Raw genomic sequence first — 18,497 nt, forward strand, 5'->3', positions numbered from 1 at the left:
TTAAATACTTAAAGAACATCCACTGTACTGATAAAGCATTTCAAATTGCAGGACTTATACCAGACACACACGGTCCACCATGAATGAATGAATGTCCCATTATTCTTCCTAAGATCAAACATAATAAATTCACTAAGCCTAACATTGCATGGGGGTAAAGACAAACAGTTTTGTAACTGTATTCAATCTATTTTTCATCTTTATGGTTACAGTTAGGATAATGTAACACAAGTAATGCTTTTTCCTTTAGTGCTGCACATGTATTATTTTAAATTACTATTCCTCTTATTTCTGTACATAACTTTCTTACCTGCCACCAAAAACATGTCACTCTCAAGCAAGGTCTGAGAAGTGGATGGAGTCAAGTGTTCTGGCTCACCGTCAAACAGTCTTGTAAGATCTGTGTTCCTTGAAAAGAGTACATCTAGGTTATGGTGAGTATGAGAAATCCAGGCAGTAATTTTAACACAATTAACTCATTTACATAACAAATACATTTTCTTTACATGATGAAATATTCTCTTATTTAATCCACTATACATGTGCCCAGTCTAGTTTCATACATACCAAAATTCAAATGCAAACCAGACTGTACTAGAGAAACTGCCTTTGAGAAGAAGAATCTCTTCACCCCTTCTCCAACAGCAACATCCCCTAAAAGGAAGAAGAAGAAAAAAACTTGTGAAGTTTCGGATTAGTCAGTCACTGGATTTCTAATGTTTTCACAATACAGAAAAAATACCTTCCAGTTTGCAGCTGACAGGGCCCGCCCACTCTACCTTTGGAGCTTTGTAGAGGGAGATAAGTGATCTCTGTTGATCCACAATACTTTCCCGCAAGTCCATTTGCAGGACTACTGCCTTTCTGGTCTCATACTTTGAAAGTAACTCGGACTTATAGAGCCAGGCTGCTCTGGTTGCATCTTGTTCACATTTCCACTCTGAAAGGTACACATTTGCATGGATCACATGAATCAAAGGAAATAAAATATATGTATTTTTTGCCATTTATCTGGTATCTTCCTAACTTAATTCCTGTGACTACCTGGTTTTTCCCCTAGAAGTGACTTTTCTTCATCTTGATGAGATGCATCTTCCTGCACTACCACCATATCACCTGACGATTGCTCTGCTCTTGCTGAGGTTATGGTGGATTCCAAGATGATACTATCTGGTTCCTCTACCCCGCAGGACAGATTCCAGGCATCACTGTTGCTACAGTATGGGACCTCTGACCTTGCTGTTGTACTACGAGTCTGCCTAGCCTGACTTTCAGTAACAGACTGAGGTTCAAGACCACTCAATGAACTGTGAGAGGGATTGGCAGAGATTTCAACATCCATCACCAATATATATAAAGTGGACTTACTTAGTTTCCACACTATATACTAAAATATATAGAAAATCAAAGATGTTCCTTACCTTGTGAATTTAGTGATGTGGTTTTTCATTTTATTTAAAGGAATGTTAATGTCACAATTCAGGCATTTTGTGGGGGGTCCTTGTTGCTGGAGGGTTGTCAGGCTCTACAGAGAATATGGAGATAAAAAAAAATATATATACATTTGGTGCATACTGTGATAAAAAATATTTTGACAGTTCTGCAATCGCATTTGCCAACGTGAGAAGCAGAAACAAATTGTAAACACAAAATTACATATCTCCTTCTAAACCTTTTCTAACAATTGCTTACATACACATTCAGAACCATTATTACTCATATGCAGTCATGTTTCTAACCAGCTGACAGCTAAAGTGATTTGACACATAGTTGAGCTTAGCTAGCCATTTGAACTAGTTTATTAATACATGCAAATAACATATTCTGACCCTAGTCATTACTCACGCCTTCCAAATCAATACTTTTCTGCAGTGGCCTTAAATAGATCAAAGCTTGTCCAATTCCACTCAATGGACTGCAGAGATATCGCACTGTATATCCAGTGTCTGGGCTTGGGATTGTGCACAGGTTACGGCTTCGTGTTGTACCAGAGATTCTCAGCAGTTCAAACCCTCCTGTGTCTTTTAGCTGAGGGAAGGTATCCTCAATCTTTGCCTTGACCACTTCTGGGTCATAATAATAATGGATTGGATTTATATAGCGCTTTTCAAGGCACCCAAAGCGCTTTTACAATACCACTATTCATTCACTCTCACATTCACACACTGGTGGAGGCAAGCTACAGTTGTAGCCACAGCTGGCCCTGGGGCAGACTGACAGAAGCGAGGCTGCCATATTGCGCCATCGGCCCCTCTGGCCAACACCAGTAGGTGGTAGGGTAAAGTGTCTTGCCCAAGGACACAATGACCAGGACAGAGAGCCCGGGGATCGAACCGGCGACCTTCCGGTTACAGATAGGCTTCCCAACCCCCTGAGCCACAGTCGCCCCCAGTCATCATCCCTTCCTGTAAAACACATTACTTGCTGTACATTACTACAAAAATGGTACATATAAGAGTAAAAAAGTAGTTAAACTGAATCTTGAAATATTAACAAATGACATGTAGCATCACCTTGGAATGAAATCCGTTTCTCTCCAAGTCCAGCTGCTGCTAGGTCAAATTTGACTGCTTTAGCTGGCACTGTGTCTGACATATGATCATGTAAACAGAAGAAGGTGTGTGTAAATGGAGCGGCATGCGAGGTCAGAGATGAAAGTGGCGCTGAGGAAGGCCTCACTCTGTAAGGGGCAAACAGTCTTGCGACTTCAGCTTTAAAAAGGGAAAAACAATATTATAGAAAACATTCTAAAAGCTTAGATTAATTGCTACTTAATTTGCAAGTATTATACCCGCTTACAAAATCACTACATTGAACTAGAATTGCTTTATTTTCATTCACATAGATTACTTGACTTCCATATTAGCAGAGAAAATAAGACACTTTAAAACGTCATGATTTAACTATTACCCGCAACAATGTAAACAGTGATACAGACATTAACCCAGAAGACGATTATCTTCTCTTACCTAATTTATTAAGTTCTTTGCTATGATAAAAACAGTATAAAAAAATTTGTGACTGAACTGATTAAAAAGCTCATTTTTGGCAGACAGACTAACCAAGCAGTAATAACATCGTTACTTACCCTGAACAGTGTTTCGTGGAGTGGAGCTAGCTGTGATAGCGTTAGCGTTTGCTAACGTTAACATTGTGCTGTTTTGATGAGAACTTGGACCAGGGACCGCTTCATCTCCAGTACGCTGCTGCAACACTCTCTCAGACTGAGGTGAAGTCGTACAATCTAAGCGGTTAGCAACTTCTCTGAGTAACTCAGAAATGGACTTGTCTCCTGCAGCCATGCCCTTCACAAGCACCTAAACGTTATTCGCGCCCAGTGTTTTACACTTGTTGGTGCCTTTACTTTATTTCGAGCCACTGCCGCCGTCTGCGTAGGAGACGCACTGCAGCATTAGGCTTAAATCGACACTTCATGTACTATCCAATTGTTCAGTCTGACGTCACTAGCCGTGTCCGAAAAACCCAGCACAGCATGCTAAGCCTCCCAGCAGACGCCTTTAACAGCCCCACTTCGCCAAAAAAACACACTTACGACCTAAACTCCGCTGCAGGTCCATATATCAAATGATCACTATGGCATTACTGAGAGTTGAAAAACTGTCTAAAGTCTTTCATCTTTAATAAAATGATCAGCGTTCTGTTCTACCAGGTGTAACAATTGAGTTTAACTAACAGGCATCCATGAAAACGGAATTTATGACATTTAACGGAGTTAGAAGTTAGCAGGGAGTTAGCTCGCTAGCTTCTATCTAAATATAATATAGCATGTCCTGACTGCGGGGTTTTGGAAACAAATTAAAACGTACAGCTCTGTTATCACTTCCAACATAAATGAAGACAGAAAACTAAACAGCAGTGACGTTTGTAGGGTTACTGAAGTTTGGCTAGCTGGTATATAATGGAGAAGGGTCTGGCTGCAGCCACTGCTCTTGTGGGATATAATGATGTGCTACGTGACCGCTACGACACAGCTATGTAGTTGTACATAGCTGCATAATATAAACAAGCTAACTTTTTTTTCCACTCGATAAAAGTTAACGTGAGTGTTCTCGGTGGTCAGGAACAAATGTAATCGCATGGCAGGATGCTGTAAAAGGACCAAACTTCAGCCAGGAGAACAACTGCGATAATCCATCCACAATACGAGGTTAGTCATTCATATACTGCTGCATGGGATGGGCTGTAGCTACATCCTAAGGTTTTAAAAACTGAGCTTAAATCAGTGTTGCCAACTCCTCAGTAAGGAAAATCGCTATTGGTTGTCCTAAAAGTCGCTAGAAGTCGCTAAATGACGTCATCGCCTAATTTGCATAATTGGTCATGCTAATCCAATTGTAACCTATGTTGTTGGAGAGAGAAATAACATCGTGGAAGAGACATAAAGTGAGTAAAAACGTCCTAAATGCATTTAGAGTTTATTTAGAACTACAAATTAAATTTCTTTTAGCAATTATTGGTTTTTTTAATGTCACAATTCCAACCCTGCTCCTTTACCCGGGCTTGGACCAGTAAAAGTGACCCAAAATTGGCACTCTGGTGGAGTTACTTTGTGTGTGTGTTTATAAGTAGTTTTAAACCTTGTGATGGACAAAACAGCATAAGAGTAAAAGAAGAACTGACTGCATTACAGCACCCGCTGCTTGTTGAGAGTAAAAGCGATACGCGCTTTCATGTCTTTTTTTAGCGACTTATTTTAGAAAAAAAGTCGCTAAGGGGTCTGAAAACTCGCTAAATATAGCGACAAAGTCGCTAAGTTGGCAACACTGGCTTAAATAAATGATTAGTGGTAATAAAAGCCAAGGGAGGTCAACAGTGATCACTGACTGTTTTAGAAGCTTTTTGAGATAGGGTAAGTGACGGGTAAGGTAAGCGACCCATGTTGTAGGTGACGTCAGACGCTGGAGATTTGGCGGAAAAAAAGCGAATGGTAGCATAGAGTTTAATAAAGTTTTTTTCAAGCTTCAGTATTACCAAATATACTAATCAACTGTCATATAACTAACAACATCTGTCCTATTATCTCTAACACCCTGGAGGACAACGGGGAGAGTTTAGACGCTCTCCAAGGTTACATCGACCGCTGTTTTCAAGATTTAGTAATGAAGAAGGCCCAGAGTGCATCTTCCCCGGCCAAAATTGAGACACCGTCATCGAAGAGATGTCGCCCATCAGACTCTCCCGGTACAACATCGCCTGCCGGCAAAGACATCGCAGACATCCTGGAGTCAATCGACAAGCGATTGTCCAGTTTCGATGCGAGGCTGTCCCTGGTGGAGATTTTACACTGGGAATTTAAATCTCTGAGAGAATCCCTGGAATTCAGCCAGCAGCAGGTGGAAACGCTTGCCGCTGAAAATGCCACGCTACGGGAGTCGGTCAAATCTCTCACTGATAACGTGACCCAGCTAAACATTGAAAATAAAAAAATAAAAGAGTCCGTTATCGATCTACAAGCCTGTAGCATGAGAGATAATCTTGTGTTTTCTGGTATTCCAGAATCTGCCGGAGAGGACGCGGAGGCAACGGTGAAAAGCTTCATTAAAATCCACCTGAAGCTGCCAGAGGACACCGTAAAGAACATCGACTTCGATAGAGTGCATTGCTTGGGGGGCGTGAGGTCGCGGACCGGGAGACCACGACCTATTGTGGCCAAATTCGGTCAATTCAAACAGAAGGAACAGGTGAAGAGTCGCGGCAGAGAGCTGAAAGGAACGGACTTCAGCGTGAACGACCAGTTCCCCAAAGAGATCCTGGAACGACGCAAGGTCCTGTTCCCAGTTCGACGTAGCTTCATCCAGAAAGGCTCCCATGCTGTCATCGCCGTGGACCGGCTCTACGTGGACGGACAGCTCTACCACGACCCCGGCACCACACCGTGGTTATATTGACTGCACTCCAGATAAGAACCCGCTACACTCTTTTCTTATTCATTCACACTTTCTCCTTTAACATGGGTTTAACCTAGTAATATCAATATGATGTCATAGCAGATATAACACCGTCACCCTCTGTCATTACTTTAATTGGAATGTTTCCGTTTCGTTTCTTTTTTTTTGTTGTTGCTCACAGTTCATGTGGTTTCTTTCTTTCTCTTGTCTTTCACTGCTGTGATCACCTACTTCCCCACTCACCTACAAACAACACCCTCTATTTCTCCATATTTTCACACCACGATCACGCAAACACATCCGCTCAACGGCAGCACATTCACAACAGCCTCACAGCACGCACAGACTTGCAGGACACATAAGCAAGCCACGCATGTTTATATTAGTGAATATTCACACACATAGTCAGACTTACGGTGCCTCTCACCACACTTTTTTTTCTCTTTCTATTTACAAACAAGTGATGTTTCCACATTCTCTCCACCTGTCTAAACGAAACACCCAGCATACATCATTAGACATACACACACAATTATGGGCATGCTGAGGTTTGTCACATGGAATGTAAATGGAGCTGGCTCCAGAGGAAAGAGGTTAAAGATATTTAACCAGCTTAAAAAACTACAGGCAGATGTTGTTTTATTACAAGAAACTCACAGACCTGTCACAGGTTTAAACGAACTTAAAACACCTGAGTTTCCTAACGTGTTTGCAGCCTGTTATAATTCTAGACAAAGGAGAGTAGCAATTTTAATACATAAAAATGTTAATTTTACAGTACTCGATACAGTTATAGATCCAGAGGGTAGATTTCTAATTATTAAACTATCAATATTGAACAAAAAATTATGTATTGTAAGTATATATGGTCCAAATGTTGATGAACCCTCATTCTTCCACGGATTTTTTAGTGCACTCTCTGAACACCTCGATTGCACACTCATTCTTGGCGGCGACCTCAACCTTGGACTAAATGAAGAAATGGATAGGCTCAACACAACAGGAACTCAGCGCAATTGGCAATCCACAAATATAATCAAACAGTATATGAGCGACTTTGGCCTTCGCGATGCATGGCGCTCCCTTCACCCCAACAGTAAGGAATATACTTTTTTCTCACATGTTCATCACTCCTACTCTTGTCTGGATTATTTTTTGGTCAGCAGCTCACTGCTGAGTGACATTTCAGACACTGAGATTCATCCTATAGCTGTCAGCGATCATGCTCCTGTATCTTTAACACTAATGCACAAGAATAATACTACGCCAAGTAAAAACTGGAGATTTAATACATCACTGCTTAAAGACGAAGACTTTATTAAATATTTTAAAAAGGAATGGACTTCATATTTAGACTTTAATGACACTCCCGGAATATCTGCTTCTGTTCTATGGGAAGGAGGGAAAGCTGTGATGAGAGGTAAAATAATTTCTTTCTCATCACACAAAAAGAAAGAAGAAAACAAAAATATTCAGGAATTAGAAAAAACCATCAAATCACTAGAAGAAGCCTACGCGTGCGACCAAGATCAGGAAACATTGAACAAAATACGCAAAACAAAACTAGAATTAAATGAAATTATTAATAAAAAAAACACAATTCCTTATACAAAGACTTCGCTTGCAGAATTTTGAACACAGTAACAAATCAGGTCGATTTCTAGCTAACCAGTTAAAAATAAAGAAAGAAAAAACAACTATATGTGCTGCTAAAGATTTATCGGGGAACACAATATATGACCCTGGAAGAATAAACAACATTTTTAGGGATTTCTATGAAACTTTATATTTATCACAAATAAACCCATCTAAAAATGAAATTGATTTGTTTCTTGACAACGTAACTCTTCCAAAATTACTAGACAGTCAAGCAATGGCACTGGATTCGCCACTGACGCCAGGTGAACTCCAGGAAGCCCTGATAAGTATGCCCAATAATAAGGCTCCAGGTCCAGACGGCTTCCCTGCAGAATTCTACAAAGAATTCTGGACAATTTTGGCACCAGTATTCCACAGCATGTTGCAGGAAATCGAGGAAAAGGGCAGACTACCACCAAATATGAATTCTGCCAACATTAGTCTCCTGCTAAAACCAGGCAAAGACCCTTTATTTCCCTCAAGCTATCGTCCAATTTCTCTTTTAAATGTAGACCTTAAAATAATCTGCAAAGCTCTCTCAAAGAGATTAGAGAAAATAACCCCCCTCTTAATTCATCCTGACCAAACTGGTTTCATAAAAGGTCAGCACTCCTCAACAAACACTCGTAGATTACTTAATTTAATAGACTACTCATACAATAAAAACATCGAAACCATAATATTATCTCTAGATGCAGAAAAAGCATTTGACAGAGTTAACTGGAAATTTTTATTCGCAACTTTACACAAATTTGATTTTGGAAACTCTTTCATAAACTGGATAAGAATATTATACAATTCCCCAACAGCTCGTATCAGAACAAATGACCAGACATCCTCCAGCTTCTGTCTCCTGAGGGGCACCAGACAGGGATGCCCACTCTCCCCTTCACTTTTTGCAATTTTTATCGAACCTCTAGCAGCAGCATTTAGACAGGCTACAACAATTAAGGGCGTAAAATGTAAGAGCATAGAACATAAAATCAGTCTCTATGCGGATGATGTGTTGCTTTTTCTGCAAAACACACAAACCAACCTCTCTGAGGTAATTACTCTAATAAACTGGTTTTCAAGAGTTTCAGATTATTCAATTAACTGGCCAAAATCTACAGTTCTTCCCATCAACTGCTCCTTCCATAATTCTTCCTCTGCCCCATTACAGTCTGGAAATATTAAATATTTAGGTATTAATGTTTCTCCTAAGCTTTCAGACTTAACTAAATTAAACCACATCCCACTTCTAAAGAAAGTAGAAGGCGATCTGACTAGATGGAAATCTCTACCCATATCACTCATGGGAAGGGTCGCCACTATAAAAATGATGATCTTGCCAAAAATAAATTACTTATTTTTGATGATCCCTAACAAACCATCACAAGATTGGTTCAGATCTCTGGATTCATATATTTCCAAATTCCTTTGGAAAGATAAACCCCCGCGTATCAGCTTACAAACGCTACAAAGAACCAAGGATAGAGGAGGATTAGATCTGCCTAATTTTCACCAATACTTCTTAGCCAACAGGCTTCAGTTCATCTCAGAATGGTTAAAACATACCTTCTTAGATGAGCCCTGGCTAGATGTTGAACAGGCACTATGCAAGGATCTAGAGATTTCAGGCCTACCATTTATTATCTCAAACATCAAAAGACGTGAATGCTTTAAAAGTATCAACATCAGCTTTTCTCTGACAGCATGGTGGGAGTTTCTAAAAATAACGGAGTCTTCATTAATCCCATGCAAACGTACACCTATCTGGAATAACACTGACATATTATAAAACAATAATATGATTAATTTCCCAAAATGGAGTTGTAAAGGAATTAAATACTTAGAACAAATATTAGAGGGAACAGAATTTATTCCATTTGACAGACTAGTTGCACAATATGGGATCAACAAGAAAAGATTTTTAGAATATCAACAAATTAAATCCATAGTAAAAAAGAAATTTAACCTCAGTCAAGTTGAATTACAAACACCACCAAGTGCGGCACATTTCCTTACTCTTAAATCCCCCAAATTATTATCTAAAATATACAGAACACTTTCTAAAACAGATGAATCAATATCCCTTCCTATTGCAAAGTGGGAAGCAGATTTATCGGTCAGCTTAGACCAAAACTTCTGGTCTCAGGTATGCTTAAAAACCTTTAAATTGATTAAAAATCCCAGTCTGCAATTAATACAATACAAAATACTACATAGAGTGCACTATACAGGTCATAGGATGTTCAAGATGGGCTTTACATCTTCCAACAACTGCTCACACTGTCAAGGCAATACACCAGACAATTACATTCACGCTCTTTGGTTCTGTCCACCAGTGCAGAAGTTTTGGCGCGAGATATGTGAAGACTTATCAAAGTGTCTGAAATGTAAAATTCCAACCTACCCTTTAGTATGCTTGTTGGGGAAACAGGATGAGGTCACTACAGAAACTAATACAGTCCACATGGTTTTTACTACCCTATGCATCGCCAAGAAAACGGTCCTCATGAACTGGAAAAATAAAAATAATCTTAATTCTAGCCAATATAGAAACCTTCTAATAGATCACATTAGTCTCGATATAGCCTCTGCCACCACATTAGATCAATCCCTCTGGGCTCCTTTGATCGGCTCCATCACCTAGCGGGGGTAGGGGGTCATGGTTTGGTCCCGCCTTAGCTACTGTGGTTGATATGGAGTTGGGATGGGCTTAGGGCGCCTGGAGGACCCCTAGAGACATTATCCCTGGAGGGCTTAACCCGGGGGTTGTGTTCATAACCTGGTTAGTGGCTCTGGTCGCTCTTAGAGGTTGTTCTCCTTGTGGCTGCGTGCAGGGGGGCTGGAGGATGGTCTGTACTGGTGGACGTAGGTTACTGGCCTGGTGGCCTGGCTGCCCCTGAGTGGATCCGGGGCAGGCGTGGGAGTTTGGGGTTCGGGGGTGCTTCGCCTCCGTGCTGGGAGGTTGTTCCATCCTTGCAGGAGTCCACTCTGCAGGTGGGGGAGAGACATAGGAGAGGTGGAGAATAAACTTAACCTGGGTGTCTGTTGTCTTGTGTAGTCTGGGAGACGATTGAATGTTGGGGTGGGTACAGTTTCCTCTGCGGTGGGGTAGGGTGGGCTGCCCCGGGTCCTGTGGGGCTTGGCAGTGCTACCGTAGGCCCCGGTCTGGATGGACCTGGGCTCCCTTGCCTTGGTGGGTACCAGAGGACGGGAGTGCCTACTGGAGTCAGCGGGGGAGCTGGCCCTAGGGAGGGGCATCCTCCCCTCCCTCCTTTTCCTCCCCATCCCCGGCTACCTCCCTCTTCCCGCTCCACCACACTCACCCACACAGGTAGGGCCTTGGAGTCTCTACCTGTGTCACAAGGGTGCAGGGGAGACATCCCCCCCCCTCTGTCCCCTTCTGGCCACCTGTGCCTCAATTTTATCTCACAACTTAGACATCCACATTACTTACACTCTCATAACACACACATATATATAGGGCCTTGAGGGTGGGCACGTTAACGGCGTCCAGTGGACGGTCTGTGTACTCAAACCTACCTCTGGCGCTGGTGCCCAGCTCTCAATTTTAAATCCATGTAGACATTGAGGGTTCTCGGGAGGGGCCGTGCTAACACCTGCTGCTCTCTGGCAGCAGCACCATGCTCTCCCTTGTTTTAAATGCACTTTAGAACAACACGCAGCAACACTACACATGAGCAGGAGGAGGGAGGTATGGGGTCTTCACACTCCCCCGTTCTCTGCTAGCCATTGGGGCAAGGGGGCTGGGAGGAGATGTTAGCTGTCCGATTGGCCTCCCTGCTGCTGTGGAGCCTGGGACGGTCTGCTTGCCTCCACCCCGGGGGGGAAGGGTAACATCTCTTGGGTCTGGGTTCTGTTTCCCCCTCTGGGGGCGAGGGTACCTGGACCTGGGGTATAGAGTATGTTTGGGGAGTGTGATTGTGTGTACATGTCCATTTATGTCAATCCTTACGTTGGGTGAGTGCTGAGTGTTTGTATATGTGTGCATGAGGGTGGGAATGTATGTTTGTGTCTGTGTGTGCCTGTTTGTCTGTGTCTATATGTCAGGTCGGGTCTTAGACTCCATCTCTCTGGGAACTCCCAGGCCCTCCAAGGCCTATCTCCCCTCACCACACTCCCTGCCAGTGACTGATGCCCTCAGGGGTCGGTGCATTGGTGGTTCTTGGTGTCCGGGGCTGGGCACTCAGGTATGTACCGGCTCACTCCCGGTGGCTACCTGGCGGGGCCTGGCGCCTGTTGCTCGGTCAGGCCTCCTCCGGGGTGCAGGGGGCCCTCGGGCCTCCGGGCCTGCGGCTCGGTTCACTCTGGCACAGCTGGCTGCCGGCAGAGCCGGCGGGCACGCCGGTGCAGCCACCTCTAGCTTCTGCTCGGTGGCTCCTGGGTGACGCCTCGTCTGGGGATCCTCAGCCCTTCCCATGAGGGTGGCACGGATGCCCCTCCGGTGGTTCTCTTTGGGCTCTCGCACTCTGAGGCCTCTGGATGTCTGGGGCCTGGATCTCCTCCATGCCTGCTTCATGCCCTGCGGGACGGGGCTATGGCTCGCTACATCCTCTTGCAGACCATTACATGTGGAAACCATTTGAATACAAGCGCGCTGATCCACACAGGTATGCACACGGATGTTCACTGCTCGTAGACTTAAATTACACCTTTCTTGGCTGCTACTTCAAAACACATTGTGCGCTATCTGCCCTGCGTGCTGCACAACAACATTGAATATTTAGTATTTACTGCTGTTTACACTTAGCTAGATTAATGCGATGGTGTTGTGTTTAGTATGTTGCTTTGGTTTGTTTTTGCTTGTTTTCTATTCTTCTTCTCTCAACAGGTGATCCAGGAGATTTTTTTTCTCCCCCCCTTTCTCACTGTCCCTCTCCCCTTCTGTTTTTCTTTTCCTTCCTCTTTCTCTCTCCCTTTCCTATCCCTCACTCATGTCTGTCCCGTCTGTAACATCTGAAAATAAAATATAATAAATAATAAAAACAAAGGTCGATCAAATGGACCAATACGGCAATGCCACGATGATCCATTTGGCAAAGTAAATCCATTGGGTATCCTTGTTGGTCTTCAGACAACAATTCTGATGGCTAAAGAACCAAATGGTAAATGGCCTGTATTTATATAGCGCTTTACTAGTCCCTAAGGACCCCAAAGCGCTTTACATATCCAGTCATCCACCCATTCACACACACATTCACACACTGGTGATGGCAAGCTACATTGTAGCCACAGCCACCCTGGGGCGCACTGACAGAGGCGAGGCTGCCGGACACTGGCGCCACCGGGCCCTCTGACCACCACCAGTAGGCAACGGGTGAAGTGTCTTGCCCAAGGACACAACGACTGAGACTGTCCGAGCCGGGGCTCGAACCGGCAACCTTCCGATTACAAGGCGAACTCCCAACTCTCAAATGGGACAGGCAAAAAAAAAAAAAAAAGAAGAAGCTTTTTGAGATCAAATAGAAGAAAATACATAACATTAAACATGTTAACAACACAAAAGCCATATTAAACGCAGACTACTTTAGGACAAGAAGTAGGATTCGTCGCGTCATCACTGAACAACCGGATTACTTATGTTTGAGCAAAGGGGCAACCAATCACACAACTGGCTCCGCCCTGTCTTTCTTGATTGACAGACAAAGTCATTCTGCTGAAAAGTTGCATTATGAAATAAATAGGCCATTGGGAAAAACGGGATTTTGAAATAAAGACTGACTTTGAAAAAAGGACATTTTGGATTAAAAACGGCTGGGAATAAATAAAATGCCTCAGGAATAATCTCTGTTATTGTGAAAAATAATGATCATGAAATAATATTTCACAATAATAAGTAAATTTATATAGCAGAATGCAATATATTTCACAATAATGAGCTTTTTTTCAAAATGTGTTCAATTATTTCACAATATCATTCTCACATTACATATCTGTGTCTTATTTATTCACCTAGTAATTTATTTCATCATGACTTATTTATTTATTTAATTTTGAACACTTTGGAGTTCCATAGATGTATCTCTGCTGACAGCACAGCATTACAAACTTGTCTTGTCTGGTTTTACAAACTATTCAAGTCTAATGTAAACGAATAGTACATAATTATTCTGTTCTTACAAATCACAAACCTATTTAGAGTCTTTGAAATTAATGTCCATCAGCATCAGTTAGTGAGTGGTATATATCAGAGAGCAAGTGAACATTTAGTCATCAGAGCTGATGTGTTAGAGGGTTAGGGTTAGCAGGAAAAATGTGCAAGTCTGAGGATTTCAGAAAATTTGACAAGGTTGACTCGGTTGGAGCATCTCTAATACTGCAGTTCTTGTGGGATATTCCCAGTCTGCAGTGGTCAGTATCTATCAAAAGTGGTCCAAGGAAGGAACATTAGTGAACCAGCCAGGGTCACTGACAACCAAGGCTCAATGCAAGTGGGGAGTGAAGACTGGTCTGCGTGGTCCGACCCAACAGATGAGCTGCTGTAACTCAAACTCTACAAAAGGTTCAAGCTGGTTCGGATTGAAAGGTGTCAGAATACACAGTGTATCACAATTTGATAGGTATGGGACTGAATAATTGCAGACCAGTCAGAGCGCCCATGCTGATCCCTGTCGACACCCAAAAGCACCAACAGTGGGAATGTGAGCATCAGAAGTGGACCATGGACCGTGGGTGCACTGAGAAGAAGGCAAGTCTGAGTGGCAGTTTGATGCTTTTGGGCAATGTGGGAAACCTTGGGTTTTGCCATCCATTCAATTCAATTCAATTTTATTTATATAGCACCAGATCACAACAAAAGTCGCCTCAAGCCGCTTCATAGATACAGACAAAATCCCAACAATCATATGAGCCCCTATGAGCAAGCACTTTGGCGACAGTGGGAAGGAAAAACTCCCTTTTAACAGGAAGAAACCTCCGGCAAAACCAGGCTCAGGGAGGGGCAGCCATCTGCTGCGACCGGTTGGGGTGAGAGAAGGAAGACAGGATAAAAGACATGCTGTGGAAGAGAGACAGAGGTTAATAACAGATATGATTCAATGCAGAGAGGTCTATTAACCCTTTAGAGCCGGTCAGAGCGGGCACGCTCTGTTTTACGTAACTATTTTTAAATCCCGGTAGCTCTGCAACCACGTAGGCTAGCGCAATAATTTTTTTTGCATATGAAACCGGAGGAGTTGTACTTACATCTTATGCCATCAGCTTGTCCTAGGTCACGGTTTCCTTCCACATAAAGCTTTGCAAAAACTGCATAAAAAGCGCTTGCAGCAACAAAAACATAATATTCCAGAAACACGCTTTGCCGATCCGATCAGCTGTTCATAACACTTCCTACGTTGGAATAGACGTCAGCGCGAACTTTTGCATGTCCGCCATTACCTGCCCGAAACCGGAAGTGACGTCATTTTCGCGGAAATGTAGTCTTTTTTACCATCAGGGCCTCAGGGCCTATACTGGTCTTTTTAAAAGTTATGTTTGACTTTATGACTTTCTGTGTCGTTTCTGGGATGCTTAGGACTCATATTGCATTGCTGGAAATAGTTTATTTTGATGCATATGCTGCTTTTTTGCAAATTTGCAGTATAATATTTATTTTCGTTTTTCCTGCAGTGTATAAAAATTGGTGTATTTCAAAAATAAAACTATGAAGACACTCAAAATAAAGTTCCTGTGGTAGGAAATTATTTTGTGCAACTTTTTTGTATTTACAGTTTTGAGGGATAAGGCTCTTAAATTTCTCCAACTAGAAATATATGTTAAAAAAGCAAAAACGATTTTCATTTTTTTTGTAGTTTATTGCACTTTTTTGCAATTTATGTAATTACTATGCACTTAATGAATACATATTATTAAAATCTGGGCTATAATTGTTGTATTGATGTATAGCAACTTGAAATGTTCCCAAAAATGGCACCACACCATGTAAAAATATAATATAAGCTCTGGCGGACTTGGTTCTATGGTAGGTCTTAAAGGGTTAACACATAGTGAGTGAGAAAGGTGACTGGAAAGGAAAAACTCAATGCATCATGGGAATCCCCCGGCAGCCTACGTCTATTGCAGCATAACTAAGGGAGGATTCAGGGTCACCTGGTCCAGCCCTAACTATATGCTTTAGCAAAAAGGAAAGTTTTAAGCCTAATCTTAAAAGTAGAGATAGTGTCTGTCTCCCGAATCCAAACTGGAAGCTGGTTCCACATAAGAGGGGCCTGAAAACTGAAGGCTCTCCCTCCATTCTACTTTTAAATACTCTAGGAACAACAAGTAGGCCTGCAGAGCGAGAGCGAAGTGCTCTAATAGGGTGATATGGTACTACAAGGTCATTAAGATAAGATGGGGCCTGATTATTTAAGACCTTGTATGTGAGGAGCAGGATTTTGAATTCAATTCTGGATTTAACAGGAAGCCAATGAAGGGAAGCCAAAACAGGAGAAATATGCTCTCTCTTTCTAGTCCCTGTCAGGACTCTTGCTGCAGCATTTTGGATTAGCTGAAGGCTTTTCAGTGAGTTTTTTGGACATCCTGATAATAATGAATTACAGTAGTCCAGCCTGGAAGTAATAAATGCATGAACTAGTTTTTCAGCGTCACTCTGAGACAGGATATTTCTAATTTTAGAGATGTTGCGCAAATGGAAGAACGCAGTCTTACATATTTGTTTAATATGTGCGTTGAAGGACATATCCTGGTCAAAAATGACTCCAAGGTTCCTCACAGCGTTACTGGAGGCCAAGGTAATGCCATCCACAGTAAGAATCTGGTTAGATACCATATTTCTAAGCTTGTCAGGGCCGAGTACAATAACCTCAGTTTTATCTGAATTAAGAAGCAGAAAGTTAGCGGCCATCCAGGTCTTTATGTCTTTAAGACATTCCTGCAGTTTAACTAATTGGTGTGTGTTATCTGGCTTCATGGACAGATAGAGCTGGGTGTCATCTGCATAGCAGTGAAAATGTATGCTATGTCTTCAAATGATGCTGCCTAAGGGAAGCATGTATAATGTAAACAGAATTGGTCCTAGCACTGAACCCTGTGGAACACCATAATTAACCTCAGTGTGTGAAGAGGACTCCCCATTTACATGCACAAATTGGAGTCTATTAGATAGATATGATACAAACCACTGCAGTGCAGTACCTGTAATACCTACAGCATGTTCTAATTGCTCTAATAGGATATTATGGTCGACAGTATCGAACGCTGCACTAAGGTCTAGCAGGACAAGCACAGAGATGAGTTCACTGTCAGAGGCCATAAGAAGATCATTTGTAACCCTCACTAAAGCTGTTTCTGTGCTGTGATGAGCTCTGAAACCTGACTGAAACTCTTCCAATAAGCCATTCCTCTGCAGATGATCTGTTAGCTGTTTGACAACTACTCTTTCAAGGATTTTTGATAGGAAAGGAAGGTTGGAGATTGGCCTATAATTAGTTAAGACTGCTGGGTCTAGAGATGGCTTTTTGAGTAAAGGTTTAACTACAGCCAGCTTGAAGGCCTGTGGTACATAGCCGATCATTAGAGATAGGTTGATCATATTTAAGATCGAAGAATTAATTAATGGCAGGACTTCTTTGAGCAGTTTTGTAGGAATGGGGTCTAAAAGACACGTTGATGGTTTGGAGGAAGTAATTATTGAAGTTAACTCAGAAAGATCAATTGGAGAAAAAGAGTCTAACTTAACATCAATGGTACTAAGAGTAGCTGTAGATAATATTACATCTGTGGGATGATTATTGGTAATTTTTCCTCTAATGATAAACATTTTATTTGTGAAGAAGTTCATGAAGTCATTACTAGTTAACGTTAAAGGGATGGTTGGCTCAAAAGAGCTCTGACTTTTTGTCAGCCTGGCTACAGTGCTGAAGAGAAACCTGGGGGGCATCCATGTGGATGCTACTTTGACACGTACCACCTACCTAAGCATTGCTGCAGACCAAGCACACCCTTTCATGGTAACGGTATTCCCTGATTGCTGTGGCCTTTTTCAGCAGGATAATGCGCTCGGCCACAAGGCAAAAAATAGTACAGGAATAGTTTGAGGAGCACAACATTTAGTTTGAGGTGTTGACTTTCCCAGATCTCAATCCAATCAAGCATTTGTGGGATCTGCTGGACAAACACATCTGATCCACCGAGACCCCACCTCACATCTTAGAGCAGAGGTCCCCAGCCCCCGGGCCATGGACCGGTACCGGTCCGTGAGTCGTTTGGTACAGGACCACCAGAGTTGAGGCTCGGGTGTGAAATTTATGGTTTTCAGGGTTTTTATCATTAACTCTGTTTCCCTGGGTCTTTTCCCGTGTCTTATGAATAAATCATCTTTTTTTTGGTACCAGTACTGGTTTTACTTTGTTGTATTTATCCGCGACACCTTAAAGGCCGGTCCGTGAAAATATTGTCGGACATAAACCGGTCCGTGGCGCAAAAAAGGTTGGGTACCGCTGCTCTTAGAGGACTTAAAGGATCTATTTCTAGCATCTTGGTGTCAGATACCACAGGACACCTTCAGTGGTCTAGTGTTTTGGCAGCAAAAAGGGGACCAACACAATATTAAGCAGGTGGTCATAATGTTATGCCTGGCTGGTCAAATATTTGTTCTGTCTCTAAATCCATGGCTGTGATGAATATTTACATAAAGTTTGTGTAGAAAATGAGATGTTACAGGTAAACATAAAACATCAATGCAACAAATGCAGGATTTTGCAGAAGCTTTCAGTCTACTGTTAAAGTTATTATCACCGAACATGAGGAGGAAGTTCCAGTGTGCACAATGCATGCAGACATTTCTTCATTTTAGCCGTGTATTCTCTGTAAATGATCCTCTATTTTATTAGCACACGCCTACTTGTGGTTTAATGTAGCTGAGATATTAATGCCAGTCATCTTTATTAAATTCTGCATATAGCACTTCTGGGGGATAAACTGAACCTGGTATGTCTGAGA

At 42.2% G+C, this 18,497-nt stretch overlaps 1 protein-coding gene across 12 annotated transcripts in view; it reads right to left on the reverse strand.

The window, feature by feature from the left end:
• Positions 1-18,497, reverse strand: part of esr2b (estrogen receptor 2b) — a 70,292-nt gene that overhangs the window by 13,686 nt on the left and 38,109 nt on the right. For 2 of the 12 annotated variants that reach the window (XR_013903810.1, XR_013903812.1), the window contains exons 9-13: positions 1,422-10,526; positions 1,045-1,307; positions 743-940; positions 568-654; positions 311-408 (exon numbers count right to left, since the gene is read on the reverse strand). The exons of 3 other annotated variants lie outside the window; for them this stretch is intronic. The gene's annotated coding sequence lies outside the window, so the exon portion shown is untranslated. Of the gene's footprint in view, positions 1-60; positions 109-310; positions 409-567; positions 655-742; positions 941-1,044; positions 1,308-1,421; positions 10,527-18,497 lie in introns of all 12 variants that reach the window. 7 more of the 12 variants (XR_013903811.1, XR_013903813.1, XR_013903815.1 and 4 more) reach the window with 7 other exon arrangements.

Source organism: Astatotilapia calliptera, chromosome 19 (assembly GCF_964374335.1).
Source record: "Astatotilapia calliptera chromosome 19, fAstCal68.1, whole genome shotgun sequence".
Taxonomy (NCBI): Eukaryota; Metazoa; Chordata; class Actinopteri; order Cichliformes; family Cichlidae; genus Astatotilapia; species Astatotilapia calliptera.